This window comes from Xenopus tropicalis, chromosome 1 (assembly GCF_000004195.4).
Source record: "Xenopus tropicalis strain Nigerian chromosome 1, UCB_Xtro_10.0, whole genome shotgun sequence".
Classification (NCBI taxonomy): domain Eukaryota; kingdom Metazoa; phylum Chordata; class Amphibia; order Anura; family Pipidae; genus Xenopus; species Xenopus tropicalis.
In genome coordinates, this window is record NC_030677.2 from 128,108,445 (window position 1) to 128,130,764 (window position 22,320).

The following is a 22,320-nucleotide window of genomic DNA, read 5'->3' on the forward strand; positions in this document are numbered from 1 at the left end:
ATTTTTTCCATTTGTGGTTTTTTAAGTCAGGTCTTTTGATAAATGACTGCCATTCATGGAAATGAGTTTAATCGTGGTTTTAAAAAAATTAAAAAAACACAAAAATCCAAATGTTAGTAAACAAGATGACAATAGAACAGCACAATACTGGACTATATTTACTACTAATAGAGCTCATTGCTGAAAATTAGAATAGATAATGAAAAAGATTAGGGTGGAGTGGCCAGCACATAATGAATAGGCTTGCATGCACAAATTAAAAGATTACTGTACTTGCACTAGTGTCAGGTATTTTACAAGATACAGTGGATCAAATAATGCCCGTGGCAGACAGGATGGTCAAATTAGAAAGTTTGTTACCAATGCTCTGTGGGAGAAGAGAGGGGCAGAGTTAGGCCCTAACTAGTAATCTGTAGATTCTAGCAAATGCTAGGTGGGCTGCTATAAGATGTCATAGGCAGCAATTATTAATTAGGCCTGTGCGGGCTGTTTGGGCCTCTGTTTAGTTGAAATGCCAAGGCCTATTTTGAATCTCAGTCTGGACCTGAGTAGAGTAAAGCAAAGACCTGCTTTCAAGAGCTAAACAACTAAGGGGTACAGAATGTTTTACATGTAGAGGATTAATAGTATGTCAAACAAAATTAATACATTGAATTTATTGGTGTTACTGGAATTTTACCCTAATGAAAGCATAAAGTATAAAGTTGGTGTCACTACAACATGCCTAGATTCGTTTTGCTCAAAGATATAACACCATGAGTGTGCTAACATTAAAGGATATTTCTAAGGAGACAAAATACTGGAAGCAATTAGAATGGCTCAGAGATTGTTTCTGGTCTTCTTGGTTCAAAAAAATATCAAAGTAGTAATTATCAGGAAATCAGATAGCTAACCAGAAACATTTCAGATCTTACTATAGATAATGTTCAGTTAAAATTAGGTTGGAGTAAAGAGCATGTACATCTCTTAGCTATGGAAATTCACATGTTGAAAAAAAAGAAAGTAGGAAGATGAACCATTCTGAAACTTGAAAGACCTAATGAATTAATTGTTATTATTATCACAAACCATAGTTTGGATTGTGGACCCCCCCCCCCCACACCCCCGAACATTTTGCGACTTTTTCGTATTTTTTTGCGTTTTTTTCGTCGCCGCCGCAACTTTTTCGTGAATTGTTGCGGCTTTTTCATAGCCGTTACGACTTGCGTGAATTGTCGCAACATTTTCGTATTGAGCGCTCGTAAACAGCGGCGAAAAAGTCGCGACAATTTACGAAAAAGTCGCAACAATTTACGAAAAAGCCGCAACAATTTATGAAAAAGTTGCGACAATTTACGAAAAAGTTGCAACGGCGACGAAAAAAAACACAAAATACCGATCATTACGAAAAAAACACATTCGGCGCTTACGATCCGTTCGTGGATTAGTAAATCAGCCCCCAAAAGTTAACTTGAAAGCAAAAAAGAAAGAATCAATCTTACAGGAATAGATGTTGAATTTGCTGGCTATGTGAGGCACATTATATATTCCTACTGAGGCTCTGGGACAGTCAAAATCACATGTTTGGCTTTCTCAAGCCTGTGTTCCACCAGGGTAGATACCCAACACTTACATTTATAAAGGCTGCCTTCTTGTGCCATCTACTGAAACTTCAGATGGTTCAAATCCAAAAGCTGAATGTTGCTTTTAGTTGCAATGAAGGTTCATGTGAAGTCTTCAGTGTAATGACATTAGAATGTCTTTTGCTTTTATTAGCTTGATTTTTTTAGACAGCCTTCTGGTTTGTAGTCAAGTAGGCCAGTAAAAATTAGCTCTACTTACTCAGTCTCTTCATTATGTTGGCAAAGAGTATGTGGATAAATAGAACAGCTGTCAGCTGGAGTGAGTTTAATTAACCTTGTAGCATGTAAGTGTTGTTGATGGATGCCTGATAGACGAGTGAAAAAAATGCTGATTGCACGTAAATGTGTCAAAAAAGAAATCCATTATACATATTAAAGCAGAGATACTCCCTTGCAGGCAGAAATCAAACTGTAATTGGTCAGGCCTTATGCATTCAGTGCTCACATGATCACTAAATGACTAGAATTGTTTCTTCTGTGTCAACTGAAAATGACAAGCAATTTACTAGCAGTGTTGGCCCATGTATCACAGTTCAAAAGCTGCTAGTTTTTACTGTTGGAGTTTTCAGACATTACAAGAGTTTATGTAATAAAAGGCACTAACCCATAGCAATCAATCCACAGGTAGCATTCAGTGATCACCTGTTTTAAAGCAAACATCTTATTGGTTGCTGTGGGTTACAGCTTCTGAGCAAACTTAGTGCCTTTTATTACATATGGGGATAGTCTAATAGCTGCTGTTTAATAACTGGACATGCCTGTTAGGCGAGAAAAATACTCTTGATGGTGAGCGATTTGACATTTCCAGCTTGTAAACACACAGCGACCGCTTTGTTCATCAACTAAATAGTACATAGTTATCTGGGAATCAAGCCATTTTGTGTTTTACAGTCTACTAATAATTAAACCATTCAGATTTTTGGAAGAAACCTGGATGATAGGGTGCAAAATCTAAAAAAAATTTGTTGAGATCCAAAGGCAGAACATTGTAAAGTTTTGCCACTATGATTCCCACTCTTGCAACTATGAATCAGCCCATAAAAAGACGGGTCATTTAGATCTAAGTGCAAATTTTTTTTTATAAAAAAATCCCATTCATTAAAGGAACTTGAGTCAACATGTACTCCTTGCACTTCCATATAGTTGCTGTTGGCATGGCTCTCTCCTTCAAGCCTCCTGTTTCAAATTTTGCACAGTTGCAACTACTGTTTTAGGGGCAACCTGAAGCTTCCACCACCTTCAGACCAGGCAGTAGCTGCAGGGTTCCCACAGTGCCAATTACTGCACCAATTTTGCCCCAAAGAATAGTGCACACAAAATATTCAGATTTTCATCCAATTTTCACTTCATTTTGGTCAACATGCAATCAAAATTGCAAGAATCTTGGCACATTGGCCACAATTGCATCAGGCTCATATCCCCCTTGGCAACTGCAATCACATTGCAGTTGCAGCCCTAGGCGACCAGGCTGGCCACCTTGCCTTCACTGCTTCCCCTGCCCCCAACCCACCCCCACGTGTGCATGCAAGTGCGCACACACGAGGACACCCGTAGTGGAGGGAGTGTGGCGTGCAATGTGCGCAGATGCTGTGCAGTGACAGAGTGCTGGCAAATGAAGTGTTGGGTTAAGAGATCCCGGACTATAGGTGGCAACAAAGGTACCTGCCTAGCGCCCCTTCACTATTGCATCCTAGGCAGGTGCCTCTTCTGCCTTCCCCTAGTTCCGGCCCTGGCTGAATTGCCCCTATCTGCCTGTTGCCATTTCCCATAGAGATAAATAGGAACTGTGGTGCCTAACCCAGATGTGGCTGTGACAGGTGGATCATCCTTCAGAAACGCTCCATTCAGATAAGGTCATTCTGATTTCTACACGAGCACATCAGTGTTCAAATGCCTCTATTAAAACTGTGAATAGTATAAATGTAAAAAGTATTAAACAAACCATAACACCTTTCTATTAGGTTACGATCCCCAATTACAATTGTGGATGCACAAAATGCTTGTAATTGTTGAGGCAAAATTCTGCCTTAAGATTCGGGCACATGGAATTTTGGTGGCTAATGCTGGAAATGACAGCAATTGCAGCACAGTTGTGTCCTATAGATATCAAAGCACAACTGCATTTAGATGCATAGGCCACAATTGCATCAGATGCATTTCCCCCACACAGATGCAAAAGGCACTAGAATTTTGGGGGGAACACTGCATTGTGGTAAAAAACATGCTGATTGCATACAAAATTGCACTTGTGGTTAGTACATGACCCCTAAAGAGATATTATTTTAGTTAGGCGAAGGAAGTATTCTAGAGGAGAATTTTGAAGAACTTGAGATGGCTCATTTATAAATGCCTATATTTTTAGCACAGGACAGCAACAATTCCAGTAGCATAGTGGGCACCCATTAAATAGCATGCACCACAAATTACATACAATTCTCCTTCCTGTACATGTATTTTTTACAGCATTTCTGCAAGAATGTCGTCACTTCTGGTGTATGCCATTAATAAGAGCATTGACATTAAATTTACTGGATGTCAGTAGTATGACACCCTAGATTTGCTGGCTGGTCAAGGCAGTTGTTAATTCCGGGGTTCCCTTGCATCCGTACACACAGTTTATCACAGCTGAATGGTTTTCCAGGTTTTTGAAGTGTACATGAGGCCCAAATGTTTCCCACAAATGCATTGTCAAAAAATATTTATTAACAAAAACACATATACATAAAACCAACTGAAAAAGTTACTAATTTATATAATATTGCCAGTCAGTATCAATATTCAGACCTTTAAGGGATAAGGTTTCAAGTTTGTGTATTCAATAAATTTTCTCCTTTAATATAGTTTAGACAATATTTCCTCCCCTCCATTCTGTTTTTTTACCGCAGATTCCTACATATTTCAATACTGATGGATCATAATTCTTTTTTCTTTAAAGTGTGCAGACACGCTATGGAGTATATTTATCAAAGAGTGAAGTTAGAGCTCGCCACAGTCTACTAGAGTAAAATTCCGCCACTCTCCATTCATTTCTATGGGATTTTTAAAAGGGTATTTATCAATAAGTAAACGTTCACACTTTGATAAATACTGTATGTTCTTAAAGGACAAGGAAAGGCTAAGTCACTTAGGGGTGCCAAAATGTTAGGCACCCCCAAGAGACTTAAATCGCTTACCTTGTACCCTGGGCTGGTGCCCCTGTACGGAGAGAACAGCACCAGCCCGGGGTAGCAGCGATCGCTTCCTTCTTCCTTGTTCACTGCGCACGCATGCGCGGTAGAGTGAAAAGCGTTTCACTCCGCCTCACTGCGCCTGTCCCGGACATTTGCCAGCAGCGCAAATAGGGAAGAAGGAAGCGCTCGCTACAGCTACCCCGGGCTGGTGCTGTTTTCTCCTAACAGGGGCACCAGCCCGGGGTAGCTGTAGCGAGCGCTTCCTTCTTCCCTATTTGCGCTGCTGGCAAATGTCCGGGACAGGCGCAGTGAGGCGGAGTGAAACGCTTTTCACTCTACCGCGCATGCGTGCGCAGCGAACAAGGAAGAAGGAAGCGATCGCTGCTACCCCGGGCTGGTGCTGTTCTCTCCGTACAGGGGCACCAGCCCAGGGTACAAGGTAAGCGATTTAAGTCTCTTGGGGGTGCCTAACATTTTGGCACCCCTAAGTGACTTAGACTGTCCTTCACCTTTAAAAATGCCATAGAAATGAATGGAGAATGGTGGACTGTGGCGAGCTCTACACAGTCACAGTCCCTTCTTCTTTCTATTCTTCTATGATATGTACTGTATATCTTCTATAATATTTCTTCTATGTTCACATAACCTAGTTTTCGGAGATTGGTTCATCCTCCCTACATATTGCAAGTTACATGGGCATTTTAACATATATACTGTCAGGGGTAAAGTAGCTGGGATGAGCTTTCTGGGGGTAAAGCAGCCCATGGCACAATCACAACTCATGAGAGAGTAGTGTCTTTTAGGCAGTTTATTTTCACTTGGCACAAAAATAACAAAATAAACAGTTCAAAATAAAATCTTTGCCACTTAAAGGGCTCTAACTAACACAGGTTAGTTGTCCTAACTAACCAGGAGCAGGCCTGCCGCCTTTGTCCCACACAGAGAAAACATAACAAAGTTCCAACCTTGTAGTGATTTCAAGCCTCTCAGTGAGCTCACACAGGCAGCTTCCCTGTGTCTTTCCCCCAGACTGGAGCGCTCTACTTTGGCCCAAGCTGCCTTTTAATTAGCCAGCTGGGATGCCTCAGGTAGACACAAAACAAACAGGCTGGACCATAGCAGTACCAGAACCACTCTGTTAGGAACCTGGGACATATATAAGCTCTATCCTGATAGTGACCTTATCACAATACATATAAACTTTCTTTTGTTGCATTTGAATTAAATGTAGTTATTATCCTTTCCTATTTGTAAGATACTTTATACTTATTACATTTTTTGCAGAAAAGTTGTTCTTTGTTGCTCCTGGGCTCCTGTTGAAAGACTACTTGGCACTAGCATCCCTTTTAATGTCTATGGCTTTTTATAAAAAGTTGTATGATTATCCCTAAGATGTTTTTGTAAATCTCTTTTCTTCATTATGATGTACAGGTATTGGACCCTTTATCCAGAAACCCATTATCTAGAAAGTTCCAAATTAAAAAGGCCATCTCCCATAGACTTCATTTTAATCAAATAATTCACATTTTTAAAAATGGTTTCCTTTTCCCCTGTAGTACCTTGTATTCGATCCCAACTAAGATATAATTAATCCTTAATGGAGCCAAAACAATCCAATGGGGTTTAATTACTGTTTAAATATTTAGCAGACTTAAGGTAGGAGATAAAGAGACCCCTTATCTGAAAAACAAGCATTCTGGATAACGGGTCCGATACCTGTGTTTCAGTTTTATGTCTATTTTTATTTTCCTTTTATCTTCTGTAATCAACTTTGTGTCATAACCTTCTTCTTCACACCTCACACTCTTTTTCATAGGCCTCCTTACCTCTACAGTTTCTTTATATCCTATTGAACAGGGAATAGAGAACATTATTCAGCCACCTCTTATGGTGACAACTCATATTCAGGATAAACCCATTGCAATCTGTAGATTTGCAATATAAACTAGTTTCCCATCTACCATTATCAGGGAAAATAACCAAGTCAGGGAAGTTAACACTTGTGGTATAAGTGCATTGAGCTGGACTCAAATATGAATTTCACAACATTCACTGTTCTATTAGCCAATGATGTGCAGTAAGTTGATCTCCTGATTGGTAGAGGGTCTGATCAGCAGATGATGAGGGAGACCGTTGATGACATCATGCTGAATTGAAGGAAAACTGCTGTTGGTTGGAGTTGGTTGGCAGGCACAGCAGATCTCAAAAAAAGACGTTGTGGAAAGAGTTGGGCAATCAGGACAAAATCTTGCTGGCTGCAAAACAAGCTCTTCCTCTCTGTCTGAAAGGGCTGGATTTTCTAGAAGGAGGTGAGTGATTTCCTAATCATAAAGGTATTCATTAATAATGGAGGTTTCTTTGTAACTACTGATGTCATATTTTTGCAAGAAGTACATTTCACAACACACAAGCTGATGAGCCACATGACACAAACTATATTACGAAATAACAATTAAATCTGATAGCATTACTAGGTGCCATTTATATGTATATATTTTACTGTTTTTATGCTTTGTGTAATGTAAGGTTTTAACCTAGTGGAAGTCACTTTATATCATTTTAAAACTTCATATACATCTTAATATAAAAACGTAAACTCTGTTGGACTGTGGCTTTGTGCTTTTTGGGATTTAGTAGTGACTTCTAATATTCTTAGAAATAACAGTACATTTTCATACCTTCTAACTGTCCCAGTTTTTTTGTGGGACAGACACAGTACCAACCCCTAGAATTTAAATGTTTCACATTGGTTTCAGCTTAGGGAAAGAGAGGCATAAAAAGACAAGCAGGGTGGGAGCAATGTTGGTAATGTTTTCAGTCTATCCATTTCTAAAACAATATAACTGGCATGGGTGGGCTTAACAGAGTACTTATTGGCCATTTCTGCAACACTTTTACTGGCATGTTTAAGGTTAATAGAGTGCTCTAAGGTTATGGTATTTGTGGGGTGAGGATAAAAGCTGTGTATGGTCAAATTTCCAGTTAGATATGCCCCTCTTTCTAATTTTCAAATGTTAGGAGGTATGCATTTCACTAGTTACTTTGTTATTTTGGATGCAGGGGTCATTACTACAGAGCTGTCAACCAACTCCATGTCATGATGGAGATGATGATCCAGTCCTGGTCTTTTTTTAGGCCTGAATTCCATTTTATGCTACATGATAACATGAAATAAGGTCTCAAAAAGGCCTGGAGTGGATCTTTATCTCCCTCATGACATTGGGTTGGTTGACAGCTCTGTTACTATATCCCCAGGCAGAAGTGCAAGAGCATAAGAATCATAAGACTAAGGAGCATAAGCTCATGCAGAGAGCACTTCTAACTGTGCTGTGTTTGAATGACTGCAAGTTAGATGGCAGAAGGAAGGGTGCCTCCCCATTCCATCACTGTATTCATGGGGAAAGCCGTAGGTCTTTTATGTTCCAAAACAAAGCACAGAGACCTGCTGCAATTCATGTAGAGCAGAAAAATTCTGAATTTATTTTCTTGAATTTATACACACACAGGATACAAACATTAAGTAAAGCATTGAGAACATGGCTACAGCTGGCATCTTTTTATTTTAATGTTTACTGAGTTCATTGATTTCTGGTTTTGGAATTTATAAAAACACATTTTTTTTTATAGCAAGAAGATTGATCTTTCAATTTTTTAGAATGTTGATTAAACCGAGCAGAAAGAAAGAAGAGGCCTTTGACTGCAATGGAAACTATAGACTGGGTATGGAACATAATGCGTACTCTAATGTATGTAGTTGAGTAGTTTAAGCAGTCAGATCATTATCAGTTTACAGATCTACTAAGTTCAAGAATTTTGCATATGTAATAACTGAGAATACAATTTGCTCAGGTTCAGTAACCTATAGGAACCAGTTAGTAGGTAACATTTACTGGTCACCTTCTACTGCAGGACCTGCTGGTTCCATGCATATTACAAGTTGCATATTTCATGTTGTTTATTACATGACATCCTTGTGGTGAAATAGATTTTCTTTTCTTTTCAGGCCATTCTTATCAGTGTTGGAATAGAGGGCAAACATGGAAAAGAAAGTTCCAAAGATCTAAAAAGAAGTTCAGAGCACAGCGAATGAGGAGAGGTAAAGTAATCTCAGGGACAAACTTATTAACACCGCTTTTCCCTCTATGCAAATTTGATTAAAAACAGCATTTTCCCTAATTGCAGATATTTTTTTCATGTGCAGTGAGTATGGGGTGTATTATACTTTATAATCTATAGTGTTTATTTGTTACAGTGCAATACAAAAACTGCCCACATCTGAGTCCCTTCCTAGCACTGTCATTGCCATGCACAACTCCCAGCACCATCATCCTCATGCTTAACTCCCAGCACCAGTCCTTGAACACATTGGTGAAAGGTCATATTTTCATTCACTTTCCAACCCATGCAATAATAATGACCTAACAATAACTAATTGTAAATTAAATGTTGCTCTGCGGTCACTAAAATTCCTTTTCTTTCTCAGTGTACCGTAGGAATAGAAACTGGCATTACCGGAGGTTTCAACGTCAAATTACAGTAATTAAAATTCTGCTCTAAAGTAAGTAAACCTGGCAAAATGTACCCCCCCAATATTGACTAATGTGTATAAATTAAAAGCATATTAAAAATGGCTTCCTGACTTTTGTAAGAATAAATATTCCCTCTCTGTTCACCATTGAGAATCAGTGATGCATTACATTACACTGCCATGGAAAATGTAAGTTGATTGCATTACAGTGAGAAATGCTTTTTTCTGAATAAGGGGAGGTACCGAGGAGGGTGATCTAACAGAGCTGTTAGTAGCCAATGCTCTGATGCATGATCTACTGCCCACTAGCTTATGAGTAGATTCCAATTGGCCTTTTGGGCACTCATGCATTATAGGGTCACACTATAACACATAACACATGGGTTGATATGATGGAAATACTATTACTAGTACTATGCTGTATGGAGTCCTGACATAAGCTGTGCATTTTTACTAAATACACCACTTCTAGCTTTTTATTCCCCCACTGATTTCAGTGCACTTTACAAAGTCAGGTGGTGGGACACAACTGCATCATTTACAGGGTACCCCTTTTTCATATCTTTTATAGAGCCACACCAGATTTTCATATATTACATTTATTCAAGGGAAATTTAGCAGATTTTTTCACTTTTTTTTTTAATACAAAATGACATTTTTACCTTAGTGTGATATGTTACTCTTACGCCTTCCTACTAAGGGCCTGCCACTTCCTATAGTGCCATGAAAATAGGCACATGTAGTAGCTTTTTAACATCTTGTTAAGTAGTTCCAAAGTCTTGTGGTCCATTATATCCTTACTATAAAGCCTTTATGATTTTATTAAATACTGTGTAACCTCATCAAAAATCGTTCACTATATATAACTGTAATTATCCTCATTCCATATAGCAAATGTCCCCAGAGTAGAGTAACAGTTGCTTATAATTCAGATTATCCTTGGACCTGACTATACAGCTGCACAGACACAACACAGGGTTCCTTAATATGTCATTTTATTTGCACTCAAAGCCTTTAAAAGCCTTTAATAAAATGGACATAATGTGAATGCTCTGATATAATAAAAAATAAGAATGTTCTTTAAGCTGAATTTAATCTGTTGCTTCTTCATAGTACCCTGAAGATGAGACATAAGCAGAAACACCCAGCAAGCATGCAACAGTGCATATAGGACAGCATTGGCAAAATGCATAAAAAATGTTGTTTAATAAAAGCAATTATAACAAGCAATTTGCCTTCTAGAGGTTATTGGTTGATATAGGCTGCATAGATCATCCCAACTTCAATGCGTTTCTCAGGTAACTCTGCAAACAAATCTCCAAGAACACAAGCCAGTACCTATCATAGCCATGTCAGTATCAATCTCTATCAACAGAGTGGAAGAGTTTTACAAAGGCTTTAGAGCTGTTCACCAAATTCAAAGCTCTCTGGTTGACTTTGGTATTTTGTAATTATACAGAAGAATATAAAGGGTTGTAGTAAGAACCCCCTATATCTTAGGACTATATACCAGAACCCCCCTCTTTCCCTTCTCAATTTGTCCCCTGTCCCCTCTTTTCATATCTCTTTTTTCTTCCTCTCATCCTCCCTATCCCTTTCCCTCATCCCTTGCCTTTCTTACTCTTTATATTCCTCCAGTTAATGCACTATTTGCTCTCTCATATTAAAGAAACAGCCTATTTCCGGGTAATTCTGTGATTTTACTGTAGAGACAAATTTTACTGATTAGGTCCTAAGCTATTACCACAACTATAACATGACAAATATTGTTTCAAATTATATCTTTATCTGATTAATGGTATACATATTATTCCTTAAAATCAAAATCCTATTGGGTTTATTTTATTTTTAAATGGGGATCCAAATTACAGATGCCTTATCTGGAAAACCACAGGTCCCAAGCATTCTGGATATTAGATCCTATACCTGTACTAAGCAAACTCATATGGTCAAACTTTCTACATAATTTCCAATGTCATGGAAATTTTTTGGCAAAAATATGTACAATTTAACATTTACCCTTTAGTGAATATCCCTCCATGTGCATTCTCTCCCTAACCCTACATATGCAGTTCTCCCCCTTCTCTATGAAGGTTTGATAGGTCTGTTTGATATGTCTGTTATTAGAGCCTATTGTTATTAGTATGATTATGTGTCAGCATGGTTTTATGCATAATAGATATTTCCAGATGAATTAATTAATTTATAAGGAGGTGAGCAGAAACCTAGACTCTGGAGTGGTAGTTGTCGTGACCTTAGATTTTGTTAAAGCATTTGATACAATGCTAAATTACAAAGAGTGACAAAAATGTGAGTTATACACTAAATATTAGTGTTTTGGAGGCATCCTTAATCAAAAAAGGATTTAGGGATTTATGTGGATAACTAGGATAAATCTAGGCAGTGTCACTCAGTGGCTACTAAAGCAAATAAAGTTCTGTCTTGCGTTAGAAAGGGCGTTAACTAAAGGGGATGAAAACATAACTTCACCTCTTCATAGGTCCTTGATAAGGCTTCACCTTCATGCAGGGTATGCAGGGAACATGATTACTTTAAACAAATATGTTAGAGGACATTATAGATAAATAGCAGAAATCTTTTCTCTTATAGAAAACATCAAAGAACCTTTGAGAAAATTACCCTCTATTTGAAACAGTGTAGGTGTTTCTTAACAATGAGGTCAGTGAGGTTGTGGAATGTGTATATATATATATATATATTGTTTGTCCATATATTGCAATATACTTCAAGCTGGCTAAATGTATATTGAAGCAGTAGAATTCTTAATGAATCGCAAAAGTCAGTGTAGGAACTGGTCAAAAGGGATGACTTTGACGCAGTTGGCCAGCTTGAAGTATATTGCAATATATGGACAAACAATCCCTGTTTTGTTTAAAGGGAAGGGCATTTCTTAGTAGCTTAAATGCACCGAATGTCTTAATGTTCTATATATTGATAATGGGTGAGTGCAGAGGATCTCTTCTTGTTGTTGTTTCTATGTATTTTGTGGTCACAACCTCATTGCACCCCCGCCTAATGGTTTAAAATTTAGTGGTTGAGCACAACTTTCCCTTTTTTTGCTATATATATATATATATATATATATATATATATATATATATGTACTGTATAATATGCACTTGGGTTTATTTGGAAGACTTGAACCTGATGGACTTTTTTCTACCCAAATATGTAACTGTAACTGTGTAACTGTATGAGCCTGACCTTTTGTTACAAAGAGATCTAATCTGATTTGGAAGGTGCTATTCTAGTTCTAATTTTCCTTTAAGCAGTTACAATGAAAACTATTCACACAAACTACATTTCAGAAAATCATTACAATCATGTCTGCGTCCCAGCTGAAGCCAGGCATTTTATCTGAAAGACTGAAGTACAAAATCTAAACCGCGAGCCACACTTCATTGTGACAGGTGACAAGAATTGTCTCCATTGCTAGGAAGGATGCACAGCTTGGAGGGACACGAGCAGACACATTTCAGAATGTTGAGTTTTATGTTAGACAAGAGGAAATTGTATTTTTCTTTAACAGATATATTAGTTTTGGTTTTATATTTTAGCAAAGGCTCATTGTTGTATTTCATAAAATCAGATAAAGGCAATACAGTAGGAATGAAAAAACATAGATTATCAGTCATTTAATTTTTTTAAATAGAGCTTTTCATTTAGATCTGTGAATACATTATTGATCTGTAGCCTATTTTTGTATCCCCAAGTTAAACTCTCTATTAAGGCAGCACACAAATTAGAACATGAATTAGCTCCTCTGCAATATGTGTCAGGGCAAATAGATCAGTATATGTAGTTTTGCAGCTGAAACGATGAACTGGATTTATGGTGCAATTTATCTCATACAATGCAGCTTGATATAGAGGAATTCACTACAATGGAATTGAGTGCCATGTTTTACTATGTTGAGCTAAAAGAGACATTAAAGGTTGTGCTATAGGGGAACACATCAGTCACCTCCTACATCAGTACAGACTGCAAATGTAATAAGTTGATTCCGATGTAGCTAAATGCTCATATAAGTTTTAATAAGTAAGAAACATCAAAGAAGCAGAGCGCACAGTTTACCTGCAATCTGCCCAGTACCCTGATATCTTTTGACTGACCCAATATATAATGAAAATAGGGGCATGTGGTGATCAATATGTGAGCGTTCAGAACGATACCAAGCATAAGGGTTGTTCTAGCACCCAAACACCATTCCTCTTAACTGGTGGGTTGGTCTCCGACTATTGGATGGCCCTGTTTTGTATCCTTAGGATAACCAATATGTATTTTATGAGGGGATGAACTCTATAGCAGAGGAGATGTGTATGCCTTCTTATAATCTATTGATTTTTGATAACTGCCCCCCTGCAGCTCTAGGTTTACAGCTCCTTTCTTTGATCAATAGATCAAAGAAACCAATTGTCCCAGCTTCCTTGCCCAAATGGTCTTGCTCCAAATAGTCCTATATGCCAGTAATGGTTACAAATTTCCACAGCCTCCCGCTCAAATATAAAATTAAGGGTCTTTTTATGGGCTGAGACCAAATTTTTCTAGTGTTAACCCTTATGATGGCAGCACAATACTGCTCTGTCATGACACCCATGGTTTTTACTTATATATTAGTCTTTAGATCTTCTTCATTTTCATGAGTCTGTTGTCATCAGCATACAGCTTAGTATTCTTGAAACTGTTTTGTCACTTATATGAGTGGATTCTTCAATTCAAACATACCAGTATGGGGGTGACATGCTGGCTTGTTTAACTCCTGGGGCCAGTCTGCTAACCTCCTAAACCACCCTGCAATTCTGCTCTCTGCACTAAAAGAGCTGAATTTCCATTTTAAAAAGTGGACATTCAACTCTTAAAGAACATGTAATCCCTAAATGTAGGTTGGGCTTCTTATTGATATGATCAGAAAATAGCCATGTATGAGAAGTTATGAGTTCCCATTCAGTGAAAAGGAATGCCTAATCAAACATTAACAGGAACTTTATTTTCCCACACAGATGCTGAGCTAAGGAAAGCCATGTTTTTTTAGGAATCTTATCACTAGGTCATTACTATGTAGTGTAAATATTTAATCTCAAGGTTTAGGCCACCACAAAGTGTGCAAAGAATGCAATAAGCAAGGCCATGAACTATAGATTGGAGAAGTTTATTTTAAGCAGTTCATAACAGCTGATTTATTATATTGTTACTACTTGCCCTATGCTCCAGATTCCCATTTACTGCATCTGAACTAATGCCTAAAATTGGATGTATCTATAGATATATATATATTTCTCCAAAAGTTATGTGCACTCCGATATATATATAGAATTAAATTAATCACTATATGTGTTTTCCTGTATATGTTAACCCTGTTTAACACTATGGGGCTGATTTACTAATTCGAATCCGAATTGGAAAAATTCCAATTGGAAAACGAACATTTTGCAACTTTTTCGTATTTTTTGCGATTTTTTCGGCGCCTTTACAACTTTTCGGAAATTATCGCGACTTTTTCGTTACCAATACGATTTGCGTGAAAAAACGCGGGTTTTTTGTAGCCATTACGACTTGCGCGAAAAAACGTGAGTTTTTCGTAGCCATTCCGAAAGTTGCGCAAAATCTGCCGATTTTTTTGTAGCATTAAAACTTGCGCGAAAAGTCGCGCCTTTTTCGTAGCGTTAAAACTTAAAAGGCGCAATGTTTTGCGCAAGTTTTAACTCTACGAAAAAATCGCGACTTTTCGCGCAAGTTTTAACGCTACGAAAAAATCGCCAGATTTTGCGCAACTTTCAGAATGGTTACGAAAAACTCGCGTTTTTTCGCGCAAATGGTATTGGTAACGAAAAAGTCACGATAATTTCCGAAAAAAAATCGCAAAATACCGCTCATTACGAAAAAAACGCAATCGGACGCATTCGGCCCGTTCGTGGGTTAGTAAATGTGCCCCTATGTCAAAAGTGTTTACCAAAATGCCAAACTTAATTTGTGATTTCATTCACATTAGATCCTGCTGGGCAATCCAGAGGGATCTATTTGTGATTTATCAAAAAGGAAATTTTGTAACAAATTTATCAGGGGGGGATATATACATCAATTTGTCAGACTATGCTTTGCTTTGAGTATGCAAATCACATTAATCAGTGTCTAGTAGAATTAAGCTACTGGACTTTTTGAGTTCCTTCTTAAAAATGTTTTCCCACTTCTACTTTCCACATCCAAGTGGCTTCTTCATTTCAGCTGGTAGGGAATTTCTCAGCATTTAAACCTTTAAGGGTAGTACAATCACAGACATCCAAAAACAATGGTTCCATTGAACGTAGTTAGATGTTGGCTACAACTCACAGATGTGTTACCATGATTCTTATTGAGGCAGGTGTTAATGTTTCAGTGTATGAATGAAAGTATAAGGATGTCAAAGCTGCTTTATATATTGTTGACAAGCGGTGTCGCAGGCCCCCTCCTTTGCTCAGGGATGGTTTTTCCAGTGTTGCATAAATGGCCTCCTTCACACCTCCTTCACACCTCTTTCAAACCATCTTGTCTTGTCTTCTCAGTCCAAAATATGCACGTTACTGTCCTCAAAGGAGTTCCTTTGTATAGATTTGAGCATTCTTCACCACATTGGACAGCAAAGGCCACATTCATTTTCATATGCTTTGGTGTGCACCAGCTTCTGTATCTGGGTGTTGCTGGGTTTGAAAAACACAGAAATACGGTTTATTGAATATTCACCACATGGGATAAGTATGGTCAGGTCTGATCTTTTTGCTTGACTTTGTCTTAACAAAGGCACAGTCTGGGTACCCACAAGATTTCAGAGCCCCTTTCAGATGTGTGTATTCCTTCTCTTTAGCCTCTGCATTGGTTGCCCCAGTTGTGATGTTTTTCTGATGTTCCAGCCACATATGGGATGACTATGTTGCTTTGACCCTCTTTTTTTGCCCTCCCCTCTCTCTTTTTAGCTGACTTTGACAGTCTGGGTATCCACACGTTGTCAGACCTCCTTTCAGATGCTTGTATTCCTGATGTAGAGTCCTTATAACCCCCAGTTAAGGTTCCAGAGGGCAGTGAGAATCAAACAGCAAATACTGATCAGTATGAGTGGGTCTCCTGCATACTTCAATATTCAGGACAACCCCCCCCATAACTATTGCGCAGTCCAAAAATGCCAGTTTGCTGTCTTTCACATCTTCCCTTGGGAACTTGATGTTTTTGTCCAGTGAGTTTATGTGGTCAGTGAAGGCTGGAATCTCACATGCTTTAATCTTGGCCCAGGTGTCATCAACACACCTGAACCAATGACTTAGTGCTGTACTTTTGAAGATGTTCAGGGCTTTCTTTTGCACTTCTTTCATATAAAGGTTTGCTATGATTGAAGACACAGTGAAGCACTTCCGATTTAGAAAATGCAAACACAACATGCACCTAATTCATGGAAACACTCAATCACAGCTGACTATTTCACCAATTGTGGGAAAACTGCTGCATTGTGGGGAATTAACATTGCATCCAAAACTGCATATGCCAAGCTGTGCCCAGTGAGTAATTGTCAACAGATTGTAATTTGGTATAAGATTTACATTTGTCCTGTTTCTGCATTAAAGAGCATATGAGTTTTGGGTTTCTGACCCTGAAATTGCACTTGCTGCTAAGTACTGCTAACTTGCCTGGCAAGAAAACGGTAAGTGAGACCAATATTCATATTGTTGATATTGTGTTGTCCTGCTATGCCCTGTCATCTGCTAGCCATGGTATTCTGTACAACTTTCATGGGGGTTTGGAAAACACTAGAGTAGCTCATTATGAGTCAGCAATCTTGGAGAAGCAGGATTTTAAAGATATGTCTTAAAAATTTTTTTTTATATATTCTTTCTTTATTGTTTTTCTGAACAAATATAGGGAATACAGAAGGGAAAAAGAGAGGTGGGAAGGGGACATTCAAGACAAATCATAATCCAAAAACATTTCCTTAACATCAGTTTTGTCAACAAGTGTATGTTTAACCTGCGCAGTACATCTATCATGTAATTTAGTTTTTGTCAATGGTTTCTCTACCTATCCTGGTATGCTAATCAAAAGGAGTTTGATTTAATAAAATTATGCCAAGGTTCCCAGATTTTCTAGTAGAGCATGCTCGTTTTATGCAAAATGTGGGTATGTCTTAAAATGAATAAAAAGAATAGAGTAATTTAAGTTAATTGTCTAAAAAATCAGCTATGTCATCTAACTAATTAAACTCTAACTACAGATTGCCAAGAACAGTGAGAACTTACCCTCATGTAGTAACACCCTTACTCTTTTCTCAATCAGGAATCTAAGCTATATTTGTCCTCAGCCTTAAATTTTCTATTCTATTTGATCTTTCTCCATGAAAGTGTGAGAGGCTCTGTAGAACAGGCAAAATAAAAAAAAAATCAATATGCTATATCTGACATATAGAGTGAATAAATTACCTCCTGTTGTAAAATATAAAGATAATATAAGTGACTGAGGAGTTCCACGACTATATAAAGGCATAACATAGGATGGAGTGCTTCCACCAGTACAAATATTCCCGTAAGGGTCAGGTGCCTTCTAGTATAGTGACCCCAAACTGCCAGGGGCCTCAGAAAATCAACCATTTGAAAAACAAAAATATTGTAGGCACAACTGTTGCTGTGAAGCAGTGGAAGGTGCTTTATTAACTCACATGAAAGTCATGGTCGTTCCTCTACACGGAAATCTTTAGTAAAAGGCGAAAGATTTATTAGAAGAGAAACCTGGTTTCTCTTCAAATCAAATAAGTCTTTTGCCTTTTACTAAAGATTTCCATTGAGAGGAACGACCATGAGTTTCACAAGTCTGTGTGGAAAGTTCTGCTACGTAGTAAATACTTTTTTTTACACCTTTTCACTAAGGTAAAAATTGCAAAGAAAGATTGATAAATACAGTAATAATTCTCAACAACTTTAATTATCTTCAGTGCTTATAGTATGTGAAAAGAAATAAAATTCTTCTGACCTCTGATAAATCTACCCCAGAGTCTCCTTATATATCTGGGCTGAGAAATATGATCTAAGAAATTTATAGTAACAAGAACAGGATACTCCAGAGAATCTCCAGTTGTAAGGCTGTTCCTTGCCTGTTGCTTGGTCCTCTGGCAGCCTGATTAGGAGAGGGGCGAAACCTCAGTCACCGACATCAGGAAATACAACAAACAACACAACATGCACAAACAACCAGTCTTAAGCATTAGCATAGACCTCCCTGCATATAACATTCCAAATTAGTTAATAGTAAATTGAATTTAGACTCTCCTAGAACACTGTTAATAATTGGAAGCATCACTTTCTAATGGACAACTTCATCTTCTGTGTTGCTTTATACTTTTCCAGTCAGTCCATTCCAGTCTAAAAGTATGCTTTTGCTTCTTACATTGCTGTTGCATACACTAAACTGCTTTGATGATTTAGGATGAAGTGCAGTATTTTTCAGTATATCATGGCTTTGTATGAATCACACCATTTCAAACAATTTTTATTCTAATAAACTCACACAGTTTAAAAACTCACCATAGCACAGAACACACAGCCATTCAAAACATTAATAATGGGAAATAATTCATGGTATTTCTACAAACTGTGTGTAAATTGCCTGATGTGCTGAATACAAAGTAAACCGCCGACTATGAAAATCAATAACTGCATGTGTCACGTCAGGCCTGCAGGACAATTTGGAGACTGAGTCTATTACCTACAGAACTGATTATGGCCAGAGTTGTGGCATGTCACCTCCTTTGATATTTTACTGACAAGCCAGTAAAACATACTATTGCCTGATAAAGGCATCATTCATTTCTACATACTGTACAACAAGACAATTCAGTTTTCTAGACAATTAAAACAATGAATATGTAGTTCTGAGTGGCTTTGACAACAGATGTATGCTCTCTTTGTAATAACAATGTGATCTACCTCTATTGAAATAATTCATTTTCATTGTACATTAGAGATAGAAAAAAACATTTTGTGAGATTTGTGGAACTCAGTATGCCACTTAATTAGTTAGGGGAGTCTGATATCATGATATTTTTTATGTTCCCAATTCACTAGAACATTATTAGCCTCATTTATGACTGCAAGTGCCCATGTACCTGCCCAGTCTGCCCCAATGAGTACTGTGAAAATACATTTACTGATGCTCAGAACTCTGGAATTACCACCAGCCTGGATGTGGCAGTAACTGCAGAAAGGTTTGCATCAATAGCCACAAAAGACTTGAGCAAAGTTAATCACGCACTTATGTTGTTTTTGAGTCATTTGCATGCCTCAAGTTATTCAAACCACAGTCTGAAAATGTAACCCACAAATTGCACCTGGTTTATGCAATCACTAAGCAAAACTACATTCTTTTTGAGAGGGGAGGCCCAGCCTGTGGGACCTGCTTTCTCCATTGCTGCATATAAATCTCTGCTCCACACTGGCTTAGAGTGGGCAGGGAGTAAGAATGCATGTGAAAAGGTGTGTGGGGGGGGGGGGGCAGCAGCCAGGTGAGTTCGCTACTCAGTGCCGGGCACAGATTTTTTTCACAGGGGATTCTGGCACAGAGTAGTTATGCCATTAGGTGCAAACGTCTACAGCTGAAATTACTCTAGACTAGGGTTGCCACCTAGCCAGTTTTTAGCACTGCCTGCTCATCAACCCTTCCCCTGTCCCAAATTGCATCTGTTCTAGAATTCTAGGTGAACATTATGCACTGTGGGGAAAGAACTTGGATTTGATTTGTAGTCGCTAGTTCAAATAACACAATAGTAATAATACTGTATAATTATAACAGAAAGCTTCCAGATTAGAGGGGAAATAAAAGCTTCTGGAAGAAATGAGCATTAGGAAACATAAATATTCCGTTTTTGACCTTTTCATTAGGCATCCCCCACAGTGAAAAAATGAAGGGATACTGGCCCATAGCCTAAGAAAATAAACCTTGCGGCATTCTTATAATTCAGGAGGCTGCAAAGCACTATGTGTAGATTTGAAACATAGCAAATGGACAGTATGCTATAGTTTTACTTGGTCAGACCTCCTTGCATAACCATTTCATTTATTCATTGTATATTTTTAAATTAGCTTTTTGTTATTCCCTCACTAAATCCACCTGTTACTGAGTTTTCTACAAAACAAAATAGAAATGAAATTGCTGGATTCATTGTCCCTGACCAGCTCACGGAGAGAGCTATATTTCCCAAAAGAGTGTTTTTTGCAGCTCATAAAAATATTGCCTAATTTATTGAAAAACAAACAAGCAAATATAAAGTTTGTTTGTTTTTTGTTGTTGCTACTGATCTGAAACCATATTAATAATCTAATGTTTTAGTAATAAAATGACAAAGAAAATTTAATGCAGTATTAGGAATTTTACATTTTAAACTCCTGCAGAAGAATATTTTCCAGCCTTTTTTCCTGGTTTATGTTCCCTGGTCACTGAGGGATCATTTAGAACCAAAGAATCAATGTTTAGAAGATCAAATCATAACACAGATTTTTAACTAAAAGTCTACTGTCAACATTTCTGATCTGAAAGTCTAAAGACAGGCTGAAAAGGATTAATGTGGATACTCGCCATTGTAGCTTCAGGTGCAAACTGTGTTGGTCCACAGAAGATAGTAATCATATTCATATTCATTCCCCATAGATCTGCTGGGCCCCAAGACATTGACTGAACCAGTTCTTTGTCCACTATTGCAACAAATGTTTAAAAGGCATTTCTCTTCTTCTTAATGAAATTTTATCTAATTACTAGTGGTAAATGGGATTAAATGGGATTCCTGAGAGGTTCTTTATACACTAAGGTAATTATAATTTACAAGAGCTGCTAATTACCCTAAATCTGGGCCACTGGTTTATATTGGTCTGATAAAACAATTTCACCATGAACCTCTCTAAAAATTGTGTGCTGCAAACAAAAAAATTGCATCAACAGAAGACATACTAATGAATAGTTTCCCCTTTTCCTTCTGAAATTTTCATACCAGATTCAGCTAGTGATTTGGAGGATTATATTAACAATATGTAAGGTCACTCACCTTTCCCAATGTGCGCGTCATCATCTTAAGGAATTGCTGTTTGCTCGCTGTCTCCCACCAAGATGAATTATCTGCATTTGAAATATTATTGATTGGCAGGTCAGTCAGGTTGAGACTTTGTACTTTATACTTAAGGACATTTCAAGGTTAGCCAATATACATAGAAAACAAAGAAAAACATACAATATATAAAATAAATAAAATAATATATATAAATAATTATATGTATATAACATAAAAGGGCTGATTCACTAAAGTGCGTTAAAACATGCACTATTTATAGTGTGCGTTAAAAATCTTATCGCGTCTAAATTTTCGCAACTTAACACACAATTCACTATAAGCATACTTGCGTTAATTTACGCGCGATGCTGCATGCGGCATTTACCGCATGCGCGCTAATTAACGCCTTATTATGTGTGCTAATTAACGCCTATTATTATGGGGCTGATTTACTAACCCACGAATCCGACCCGAATTGAAAAAGTTCCGACTTGAAAACGAACATTTTGCGACTTTTTCGTATGTTTCGCGATTTTTTCGGCGTCTTTACGAATTTTTCGTTACCAATACGATTTTTGCGTAAAAACGCGAGTTTTTCGTAGCCTTTACGAAAGTTGCGTAAAATCTTGCGCTTTTTCCGTAGCGTTAAAACTTACGCGAAAAGTTGCGCCTTTTTCGAAGCGTTAAAACTTAAAAGGTGCGAAGTTTCGCGTAAGTTTTAACGCTATGAAAAAAGCGCAACTTTTTGCGCACGTTTTAACGCTACGAAAAATCGCAAGATTTTACGCAACTTTCGTAATGGCTACGAAAAACTCGCGTTTTTACGCAAAAATGGTATTGGTAACGAAAAATTCGTAAAGACGCCGAAAAAATCGCAAAAAATACGAAAAAATCGCAAAATACCGATCTTTACGAAAAAACGCAATCGGA

General features: G+C 37.7%; 1 long non-coding RNA gene, 1 other non-coding gene and 1 pseudogene across 2 annotated transcripts; 2 read left to right on the forward strand and 1 right to left on the reverse strand.

Annotated features, from left to right (window-relative positions):
• Window positions 1–6,534: 6,534 nt before the first annotated feature.
• Window positions 6,535–10,550, forward strand: LOC116406561. The gene is made up of 5 exons (XR_004219566.1): window positions 6,535–7,101; window positions 8,420–8,512; window positions 8,796–8,888; window positions 9,276–9,350; window positions 10,434–10,550. It is a non-coding gene; the product is annotated as an uncharacterized LOC116406561 (long non-coding RNA).
• Window positions 10,551–17,986: 7,436 nt separating this feature from the next.
• LOC116408563 lies at window positions 17,987–18,093 on the reverse strand (annotated as a pseudogene).
• Window positions 18,082–18,197, forward strand: LOC116408562. The gene has a single exon (XR_004221045.1). It is a non-coding gene; the product is annotated as a U5 spliceosomal RNA (small nuclear RNA).
• The last annotated feature ends 4,123 nt before the right edge of the window (window positions 18,198–22,320 follow it).